Raw genomic sequence first — 11,664 nt, forward strand, 5'->3', positions numbered from 1 at the left:
ACGAAACTTCCCCCCGAATACCCCAGTCCTTGCTGGGCAGCAACCGCAGCAGCAGCAGTCCTTATGAGGCCTGTAATGCCCCGCCCTGGGCCAGGTGGAGAGTGGCAGGACCAGGACCTCAGGCACTCAGCAGGGGAGTCCTCCTGGGTATCATCATCCCCCCCAGTAGATTGCTTGCCTGTGACCACCAGGGACTTCCAGACTCAGAGCTCAACCTACAGACCATATCAGCCCTGCACTTACCAGAAGGTGAGTGAGGAGGCCAATGTCCAAAGGATGCTCTTGTTGCTGGATCCCAGGGATGGTTGGTTATGGGTCTGGAAACATACTCCAAAAGTAGCCCTCCTCCCCATAAAAGTGAACTCCCAGAGTGCTTAGACTTTGGGCAGCACCAAGCATAGAACTGGCAAAGCAAAGCAAAGCCAGTGTGGTGTAGTGGTTAAAAGCGGTAGACTCCTAATCTGGTGAACCGGCTTCGCTTCCCCGCTCCTCCACATGCAGCTGCTGGGTGACCTTGGGCCAGTCACACTTCTCTGAAGTCTCTCAGCCCCACTCACCTCACAGAGTGTTTGTTGTGGGGGAGGAAGGGAAAGGAGAATGTCAGCCGCTTTGAAACTCCTTCGCGTAGTGATAAAGCGGGATATCAAATCCAAACTCCTCCTCCTCCTCCTATTCTTCTTCTTCTTCTTCTTCTTCTTCTTCTTCTTCTTCTTCTTCTTCTTCTTCTTCTTCTTCTTCTTCTTCTTCTCACCTTCCCATCAAGTGGAGTAGAGTGGGAAGAGAGAAAGAAACCAGCACTGCGCAGCCATCAGCAATTAATCCAGAATGCGGCAGCTAGACTAGTGACTGGGAGCGGCCGCTGGGACCACATAACACCGGTCCTGAGCAGTGGCGTAGCGTGGCTTGTCAGCACCCGGGGCAAGGCAAGTAATTTGCGCCCCCTAACCCGTGGATTTGCGCCCCCTAACCCTAACCCCCAGATGTTGCGCCCGGTGCGGCCGGCCCCCCCTGCACCCCCCACGCTACACCACTGTTTCCTGGCAGTTTTATTCTCTTGGCAAACCGCTTTTGTAGCTGTCAAGCGGTTTATAAATTTTAGGATTTTTTTTTTTTAAAGGGCATTTTCAGAAAAAGCTGCTCGTGGCTCTCAGCTGTTCCCTCTCAGCTGCTCGCTCCTAGTTTGTGGGAGGGTGGATTTAAGGCGTGACGGGGGGGGTTGCGTGCGAAGAAGGGCAACCTCTCCCCACTCCGCCGCTTTGCTCCACCCTGGCAGGCAGGCTGGCAGGCTGGCTACACGCGACGCGCTCGGAGAGGGCCTCCGGATCGTCCCCCAGGCTGGGCAAGGGCTCGTTCTAACGCAGCGGCTGTTGCGCAGCCTCGCCGCCGCCGCCGCCCTTGCTCCTTTGCGTGCGGGGAAAGGCCGCCGGCAGCCCTGGGAGCGCCTCCCTCCGCGCCTTCACACGCAGCTGTGCCAGCCCAGCAGGCGGCTCCCATCCTCCCCGAGCCCCGGCCGGGCTAGCGGGGGTTGTGAGCCACCTGCAGGGAGCCGGGGGTCCTAGCAGGCTCCCTCGGAAGGTGGAGCGGGGCCCTCCTTCGCTGGAGGTTGGATGGCCAGCTGCGAGGAATTCTTAGCAGGCTCGCTCCACCTCCTCCTCCTCCCGACTTTGCTGCTGCTGCTGCTCGGCTTTTTTCCTCTACCGACGGCACGCTGTGCCTTGGAGAGGTTCCCGCTTCCTTGAGGGGGGCCGGCCAAACGCGCCCCCCAAAATGTTGCGCCCGGTGCGGCTGGCACCCCTGGCACCCCCCACGCTACGCCACTGGTCCTGAGAGATCTGCATTGGCTCCCAGTACGTTTCCAAGCACAATTCAAAGTGTTGGTGCTGACCTTTAAAGCCCTAAACAGCCTCGGTCCAGTATACCTGAAGGAGCGTCTCCACCCCCATCGTTCAGCCCGGACACTGAGATCCAGCTCCAAGGGCCTTCTGGCGGTTCCCTCATTGCGAGAAGTGAGGTTACAAGGAACCAGACAGAGGGCCTTCTCGGTAGTGACACCTTCCCTGTGGAACACCCTCCCACCAGATGTCAAAGCGATAAACAACTACCTTTACTGCAAATACTGCAGTAAAGAGTACTTCAGATTATAGGCTGCAATCCAGATATACCTGAAGGAACGTCTCCACCCCCTTCGTTCAGCCCAGACACTGAGGTCCAGTGCCGAGGGCCTTCTGGAGGTTCCCTCACTGCAAGAAGTGAGGTTACAGGCAACCAGGCAGAGGGCCTTCTCGGTAGTGGTGCCTGCCCTGTGGAATGCCCTCCCTTCAGATTTGAAGGAAATAAGCAGCTATCCTATCTTTAAAAGACATCTGAAGGCTTTCAGGGAAGTTTTTAATATTCAATGCTGTATTGTTTTTAACATTTGAGTGGGAGCCACCCAGAGTGGCTGGGGAAACTCAGCCAGATGGGCGGGGTATAAATAATAAATAAATTATTATTATTATTATTATTATTATTATTATTATTATTATTATTATTATTAAAGATATTATTATTATTATATTAAAGATATTATTATTATTATTATTATTATTATTATTATTATTATTATTATTATTACAGGTGGTCAGGACAAGCCACCTGTCAATCATGTGACATCATAATGACAGCATATGCTTGACATGTGGGCAGTCCCATTAACCTATCAGAGTTAGTCCACAGGGTGGGGACAAACTAGGCCCACCCCAGCTTTTGGGTTCGTGATGCACTGCGAAGATGGAAGGGTGATGCCCAAGGAAGAGTGGTTTTCCTTCATGACAGCAGACTTTTTCCTTGCACCCCAACAAGAATATACCCAAACCTTAGCAATGTCACCTGAGGCCCTTCTTCACGTGTTCCCTCCAAGAGAGGCTTGAGAGTGACAACAAGGGAGAGAGTCTTTCATTTTTCCGAGCAACAGGAATTATGGGACTGGCCACCGGGACCACATAGCAACGCTCCTGAGAGATCTGCATTGGCTGCCAGTACGTTTCCGAGCACAATTCAAAGTGTTGGTGCTGACCTTTAAAGCCCTACACAGCCTCGGTCTTGTATACCTGAAGGAGCCTCTCCACCCCCATCATTCAGCCTGAGCTCCAGCTCCAAGGTCCTTCTGGTGGTTCCCTCACTGTGAAAAGTGAGGTTGCAGGGAACCAGGCAGAGGGCCTTCTCGGGGGTGGTGCCCACCCTGTGGAACACCCTCCCATCAGATGTCAAGGAAATAAGCACCTATCTTATCTTTAAAAGACATCTGAAGGCAGCCCTGTTTAGGGAAGTTTTTAATACAGTATTTAATGCTGTATTGTTTTTAACATTTGACTGGGAGTCGCCCAGAGTGGCTGGGGAAACTCAGCCAGATGGGCGGAGTATAAATAATATATTAGTAGTAGTAGTAGTAGTAGTAGAGCCAGTGTGGTGTAGTGGTTAAGAGCGGTAGTCTCGTAATCTGGGGAACCGGGTTCGCGTCTCCGCTCCTCCACATGCAGCTGCTGGGTGACCTTGGGCCAGTCACACTTCTCTGAAGTCTCTCAGCCCCACTCACCTCACAGAGTGTTTGTTGTGGGGGAGGAAGGGAAAGGAGAATGTTAGCCGCTTTGAGACTCCTTAAAGGGAGTGAAAGGCGGGATATCAAATCCAAACTCTAGTAGTAGTAGTAGTATTCATGGTAGACTACGAGCTTTGCATGCAGACGGTCCCAAGTCCAGCCTCTATTAGCAGCATTGATTAGATGTATCTCAGGGAGCAGAGCAGCGAAATTATCTCCAATGCTGCTGTAAGTCAAAGCAGACATACACGAACCCATGGTATGACTCTGCCTAAGGCAACTCGTAATGTTTCCACCTCTCTTTTGGATTCAGTAAACAGACAAGTGTGGGAGAGCTCTTTTGTTTTGTTATAAAGTAAAGGTAAAGGGACCCCTGACCATTAGGTCCAGTTGTGACCGACTCTGGGGTTGTGGCGCTTATCTCGCTTTATTGGCCGAGGGAGCCAGCGTACAGCTTCCAGGTCATGTGGCCAGCAAACCAGAGCAGCACACGGAAACGCCGTTTACCTTCCCGCTGGAGTGGTACCTATTTATCTACTTACACTTTGACGTGCTTTCAAACTGCTAGGTTGGCAGGAGCAGGGACCGAGCAATGGGAGCTCACCCCGTTGCAGGTATTTGAACAGCCGACCTTCTGATCGGCAAGTCCTAGGCTCTGTGGTTTAACCCACAGCACCACCCGCGTCCGTTGTTTTGTTATAAAGACACTCTAAAAATGTTTTAACATTCCCTCCTGCTTTTCCTTGTGTGTAAAACTATGGGCAACTTCCATCTAGGGACTCATTGAACCTGCACCACCCGCGTCCGTTGTTTTGTTATAAAGACACTCTAAAAATGTTTTAACATTCCCTCCTGCTTTTCCTTGTGTGTAAAACTATGGGCAACTTCCATCTAGGGACTCATTGAACCCATGGACGTGTCTTAGTAGGGTACCTAAAGACCAGCTGAAATTGATCTGGGGCCACATCCAAGCCCCTCAAACTACTAATTAGCAATTTATGACTATTTTATACTATTTTATTTGTATACCACCCTTCATCTGAAAATCTCAGCGTGGTTCGCAGCATAAAATACAAGATACAAATACAATACAAAACAGCCACCCCTCCCCTCTCACAAACACATTTACAAGGGTATAGGATATTAATCACCCAAAGGCCTAATTGAAGAGGAGCATTTCTGCCTGGCGCCTGGCTGGAAGCACATTCTGATGCCACACTTTCAAACACCACTGATTCATCTACAAACAATCAATGGGTTTCTCGGTTTACGAGTTGTGCTTTATTATATATCCGTGCTATTAATTGTTTTGCAACTTCTCTTTATCGGGGGATGAAAAAATGTGCATGCTTCTTTTGTAGTTTGCGTTGTCGTCTGGGATCCTGCATTTAATTCTTTTAATTTGTGTGAGCTGCCTGGAAAACATATATACATATATCTATTGGTCAGCCGTACCAGCCTAGTTAATAAATGCACAAATAAACCGTGTGAAAAGTCTGCAGCTGGGTAATTTTTGCATCATCTTTCTAAAGTAAACCTTAGTACCATATTTCTGCACCAGAAATTAATTTAGACATGTGCCACTATTTATTTATTTATTTTTGAAGCCTGGTCCATTTTTGTTTTGGCTTGGCAACTGTGTGCAAGGCAGGAGTTGCCTCTGCTCCTCCCAGATAGGGTCAAAGGCATTATTCTTGCAGGACGCCTGCAGAAACCAGCCTTTTCCCGCGGCATTCCATCAGATCTGCAAGTGAGGGCAGCTTCTGCGATGACTTCACTTCTCTGCATTGCAACACTGCACTGAACTGTGGCCAACTGCTGGAGTTTGCTCATTTGTGTGTTTCCACTGGAGACCTGCTGATTCAATCATTTTAAAGCTGCCCATTTCTTCCACGTCAGAGATTTTATAGCTCTAAGGATTAGCAGCTTTTATCCCAACAAACCCCGAAGCTCTATATATTCTGATTTTTATGGTAAGCTTCACTAATAAACTGCTTAAAACATATGCTAATTGTGTTTATTGTATCCTTTAATTATCATATGTATCATTAAGGATGTGCCATCCCATTCTGAATCTTAATCCACATTACCCTTTGCTCTTTAGAGTTCCCCTCCTTAACACATTCCGGATCAAAACCCAGAAGGGAAGTGTCACCTTAAAATCCAGTCTTTTAACAACACACACACACACACACACGAACACACACACACACACACACACGGTGTATATTCAGTTCTTGCACATCTGCCACTCATTCTCAGCGGCACTTTTGCAGGATAACTTCCTTATGGATTGCACCCAAGGGTTATAATATGCAATTCTCTTCTTTTGGAACAGTTGTGGAGCAACCCCATTGACTTCTATGAGACTACTTGGAAGTAAGTGCATTGCAACGATAATGCTTCATTTGGTTTTTCCTGTGTTGTGTGCATATGGGTGATAAAAACATGTATAAGTTCCTGTAATTCTTGTTATTTTTATTTAAGAAAGAGTCTGGAGCAGATTATTCATTAACGGTCATGAAAATGCACAGCACAGCCAAAGATAAGCACTTTTAAATCTCATTGATTTGAAGAGGGGAGATTTAAGTGCATGCCTGACTTTCCCACTGAAATCAATGGGGCTTAAAAGCACTTATTTTGTCTGGATTGTGTTGAATACTTATTATTCAAGACAGGGGAGAATTCTTCCATATGCCTCGTTCCAAATAGAAGCTTAGAAGCGATATTTTGCTGTAGCTGTTGCACACCTGAGGAATCCCTTAGAGCCTTATGATTCTTGGAAGACTGGGGTTTCTTCAGGAGAGGGTTAATGGGGCAAGCAGGACTGCTGGACATAATTCCTCTCTGAAAATGGTTTTGTTAAAAAAAAATGCCTTTCACATAGGGATAGACAGACCTGTCAATTTTCACTTCTCCCAGTTTCTCATTTTTCCAAACCTAAACTCAGTTCTCCACATTCCTGCAGCAATTTGCTTTTTTAAAAAAAATCCTTATTAAAATTATTGAGCATGTTAGTGCAAATCTGTCCCAACAAACACATTTTGGTCAGTTTTGACAAACGCACACATTTTTAATCAGTTTTGACAAATGCACATGTTTGCAAGCAATTTCCTCCAATACAAAGCATTCTAGATGTTAGTGTCACCAATATATGGAGTTACATACACACTTCTCCCTAATATATGTCTCTTTGCACTCTTCACTTAGCTGGAGAACTGCATTGCAAAATTCAGAAAAGTGCAAATTTCAAAGAATGGTAGTGTTTTGATTCGTATATCGTTTTGGAAAGCTGCTCAGAGATCCAGGACAATGAACAGAATCCTACACCCTTTGGCTTGTTGTTGATATACATGAGGCTGGAAAACCATATCTCTTTCATTGCCGAATCCAGTTTAGAAACAGAACTGAAATGGATTTGGATAATCTGTATCCTTGAAGAGTGTCTGGAGTTGTATAGTCGCCACCTGCCCAAGTCCCTTGACCAGGAAAGGTTTGTTTGTAATATCAGATCCAGACTGTCTCTTGCAACATGGATTAGGCCAGGCTTCCTTAACCTTGGCCCTCCAGATGTTTTTGACCTACAGCTCCCATGATCCCTAGCTAGGAGGACCAGTGGTCAGGGATGCTGGGAATTGTAGTCTCAAAACATCTGGAGGGCCAAGGTTGAGGAAGCCTGGGTTAGGCCATGGGCATGTGGGGAAAGCCCCATGGTTCATAGCATTCATGAAATCCTGAGCTGCCCTTGAGAAAGCCGTGTCAGAAAAATAAAAAAAATAAAAATGAGTGAAGAAGGAGTCAAGCCTTTCCATCTGAATTAGAAGTGGGGCGCTAAAGCAGTTCCGGGAACAATTTCCAATCAAAGCATAGCTAAAGTGAAGTTAAATGTACAAGCTAATAATCAAAACGATGCAATGAATACAAAGTGAGCCAGGAGCCAGCTTTCATTCAATCCAAGGGTGTGTGTGTGTGGAATGAGCAATTGTAAAAAGACTTTCTGAATAAGATCAGTCAGTTGTGCATGGGACTCTTAATTTCAGGGTCATGGGTTCAAGTCCTGCCCTGGGCAAAAAAGGCTCCTGGATTGCAGGGGGTTGGACTACTAGGTGACCCTTGTGGTCCCTCCTACGATTTTGTGATTCTGCAGGATGTCCTCAAAAGGGAAAGGGTCATGCAGGACTCTTACAAGAATGCAAGAAGAGACCTGCAGGTTCAGACCACAAGCTCACATGGAATCCTTTTCCTGGAATTGTCAATCTGACACCTATGTGAAGTCTGCAAACAGGGCATGAGGACAACAGCCCTCTCCCACTGTTCTGCCCCAACAACTAGGAATTGGAGGTGCCTCTGAATCTAGGAGAGAGGACAGCATTGATGACTAGCAGGCAGTGTCAGTCTTATCGTCTAGGAATATGTCTAATCCACATCGCCACATCTTGCATTGGAAGTTAATTCCATGTTTTAACTATGCATTGTGTGAATATGCGTTGCCTCTTGTATATCCCAAATCCAGAGCGCCACCACTGAGAAGGCCCCGCTCCATATACCTGCCAACTATCCTCAGACAAGCAGGCAAATTAGATGGGAGCAAGCATTTCTCCAGATATCCTGGACCCAAACCGCAAAGATAGATGTCTCTGATCTAATGAGGCTCACTCACTCACTTTCTCTCTCTCTCTTTTTACAGGAACTCTTTAAACACTCTCACCAAGAAGCAACACACACACACACACACACACACACACACACACACAGTAATGCCATATCCCTTGACAATGCAAATATCTGCAAGGGAAAATTCCATCTTGGGAATTTGCCAGGCTTTGGGGATGATGGGGAGGAATCAGTGTTACAGCAACAAGGAGAGAGTGCCATTTTTTAAGGTGTGCCAGATACTAATCCAATATCATGAACGAAACAGCTTAAGCAAATTAAATAACATCCCAAGCATCCCTTTTTAGAGGATGAGATTAAAGGCGCACACAGAACTTTGAAACAGGGCTGTTTAAGATTTCCAAAAATTAACAAGTGCCCAAACAATATTCCTGTTTAGATCCAATGTTCCTGTGGAACGTGTTCCCCCTCTTTCTGACATTAAGAGCTGTTCAACAGTGAAACAGGCTTCCTTGGAGGTTTTAAGCAGAGGTTGGATGGTCATCTGTCATGGATGCTTTAGTTGAGATTCCTGCATTGCAGGGGGCTGGACTAGACGATTCTACGATTCTATGACCAACCACAACTCTCTGAGAAGTTCACAAAGCAAGACTTGAATGTGGCAGGCCTCCACCACCCTTTCTTGCCAACAACTGAAATTCAGAGATACATTGCCTCTGAACATGGAGGTTCCCCATTTCTCACAACCATTTATTAAAGGAAAGTGTTGTGATGTTAACATATGAGAGTGCTGGAGGCAAAATAGTTAAACAAGTAACCCAATCAGAAGCCAGGGGGTGGAGTCAGAGGGACTATAAAACCAGCTCTGGGAGGGGCGAAGGGGGGAGTTTGTTGGGAGTTGGGTGGTTGGTTGGAGTGGGAGTGAATTGGGATAGAGTCTGTGGGTAGGTTGTGTAGCGAAATAAGCTGAGTCAGGAACAGTTAGGAACTAGGAAGACAAGAAAATACCTGAGAGGTGGTTTAGGGAGTGAGAGCAGGTAGCGGAAGTTATAGGTCTGGATAGGCACCCCATGATTGTAATGGACCGATTCCATTTATGAAACCACACACTTATTAAACTGCAGTAAATAAACAGAAGTTTATGTTCCAATTTAACCCTGACTGGACTCCGTATTGTACCAGGTAGGGCCTGGGTGTTGGCAGCGAGAAATAAAGTGGTGGCACAGGTATCAATAGACGGTGAAACATCCAGGGAGACCCTGTGTGATTGCCACAAGTATCATCTCTTTTTTACAGGTGTGGTCCTTCAGATGTTGGAACATAGGAAGACGCCTTGTACTCAGTAAGTTCATTGGTCCACTTGCTCAGCAATGTCAACACTGACTGCTAGTGGCTCTCTGAAATTTCAAGACAATCTCTCCCAGTTGATGCTGGGGATTGAACCTGAAACATTCTGCGTGGAAAGCAGTTTGCACTTCCACTGAGCAATGGCCTTCCTCTTGCCCTCCTCATCCCTAATCATTGGGCATGCTGGCTGGGGCTCATGGGAGGTGGCGTTCAACAACATCTGGAAGGCCACAGGTTGCCTACCCCCAGCCCTGTTAAATAATATTGTACACATCCCCCTTGTCCTCTGTTCTACAAAGAAACAATTATGCTGTTTCCGTATTGGAACAGATTTTGAATGTCAGGCTCTTGTAGCCAAATAGAAATGTCAGGACCTCAACACGTCTCCCGTGTGTAGTGGCTAATTTAATCAGCATTCCAAGATGTGATTTCGATTCAATCATTTTGCTGGAGTGGCTGGACTTATGAGGAGTGTGTCCAGCAAAAAGGAGATCAGTTAGATATTATTAAGGGCCGCATGTTTCTTACCGGAGAGAAAAAGGGGAGAGAGACGGGGGATGGGGGAAGAACATATTGGATGGGATCCACACAGTCACAGAAGTTCATCCTGGGCTTGCTGAATGGGGAAGCTTAATTCTGGACTAAGTTGTTTCCATCAAACCTGGGGGAAAGGGGGGAAGGAAGCATTTTGTAATGGGAAAGTGGAAAGCAAGGGAGAGGTTCTTAACCTTCCCCTCCATGCGCTATGTGCCTCTGTATTATTTCCCCAGTCATTTGCCCCCCAACTGCACCAGTGATGTATGAACATTAGAAGAGCTTTCCTGGATCAGGCCAATGGACCATTTAGACCAGCCTCATGTTCTCACAGTGGCCAAACAGGTGCCTGTGGGAAACCCACAAGCATTATTGTTGTTGTTTAGTCATTTAGTCATGTCCGACTCTTCGTGACCCCATGGACCAGAGCACGCCAGGCACTCCTGTCTTCCACTGCCTCCCGCAGTTTGGTCATATTCGTAGCTTCAAGAACACTGTCCAACCATTTCGTCCTCTGCCGTCCCCTTCTCCTTGTGCCCTCCATCTTTCCCAACATCAGGGTCTTTTCCAGGGAGTCTTCTCTTCTCATGAAGTGGCCAAAGTATTGGAGCCTCAGCTTCACGATCTGTCCTTCCAGTGAGCACTCAGGGCTGATTTCCTTCAGAATGGAGAGGTTTGATCATCTTGCGATCCATGGGACTCTCAACAGTCTCCTCCAGCACCATAATTCAAAAGCATCAATTATTCGGCGTTCAGCCTTCTTTATGGTCCAGCTTTCACTTCCATACATCACTAAAGCATACTGTGCTGGACCCGGGGGGGGGTTACCGAGAGGCGTGGTCAGAGTCCGGTCCTGGGTCGAGGGTATGGAGACTGTCCACCAAGGGCGAAGTGGGGTCCAAAGCACAGGAAGCCGAGCGTGGTCAGGAACTCCGGAAGAACAGGTCTGGGTGCTGGCAGAAACAGGTTTCCAACGACATTGCTCCCGCAACCTGGGACCGGGCTGACTGGCCTTTATATTCTCTGAGGTCAGGGGCGGTCCTGGCCCACAGGTGACCTGCCTCTCCTGGCCTTAAGGCGAGCACTCCTCCTGAGAGAACCCAGTTCCCTCCACCTCTCTGCCCTGAGCCTCTGCAGCTCAGGAGAGGCTGGAGGGTTACTGGACCCAGGGGGAGGCTCACCTGTAGGCAATGGGTCCTCAATCACCTCCAGAGCCAGAGTGGATTCATCTGGTGTCTGCTCCTGAGGATCCGGCACAGGTGCAGGCTCTTCAGCTTCAAGGCCCTGCCCCGGTTCAGCCGGCCCTGGAAGCGGGGACTCCTGTGCAGGCTGGGATTCCTCTGGTTCAGCCTCTGAATCAGACTCCCAGGCCATCACACATACTCTCCACAAGCATAACCTCCAACATTTCTCTGATGAAAACAGGAACATATGTGATGGACTTGTTCTAAAGTGAAAGCCTTCTGGGACATAATATACAATGAGTTAAAAAAGGTTTTGAAATATAATTTTAATAAAAAACCAGAGGCATTTTTATTAGGCTTAATTGGTGAGGAAATACATAAAAGGGATGTAAACATGTTTGTGTATGC

The 11,664-nt window shown here is 47.3% G+C and overlaps 1 long non-coding RNA gene across 2 annotated transcripts in view; it reads left to right on the forward strand.

Moving 5' to 3' along the window:
- The window catches only part of LOC308588431, a 137,984-nt gene extending 127,231 nt beyond the window's left edge, over positions 1-10,753 (forward strand). The window contains exons 4-5 of one of the 2 annotated variants that reach the window (XR_014008754.1): positions 5,916-5,956; positions 9,488-10,753. This is a non-coding gene — a long non-coding RNA (uncharacterized lncRNA). Of the gene's footprint in view, positions 1-5,915; positions 6,321-9,487 lie in introns of those variants that run through there. The other variant, XR_014008755.1, reaches the window with a different exon arrangement.
- Positions 10,754-11,664: the final 911 nt, after the last annotated feature.

The sequence above is a fragment of the Podarcis bocagei genome (genome assembly GCF_964188305.1).
Source record: "Podarcis bocagei genome assembly, chromosome: 5".
Classification (NCBI taxonomy): domain Eukaryota; kingdom Metazoa; phylum Chordata; class Lepidosauria; order Squamata; family Lacertidae; genus Podarcis; species Podarcis bocagei.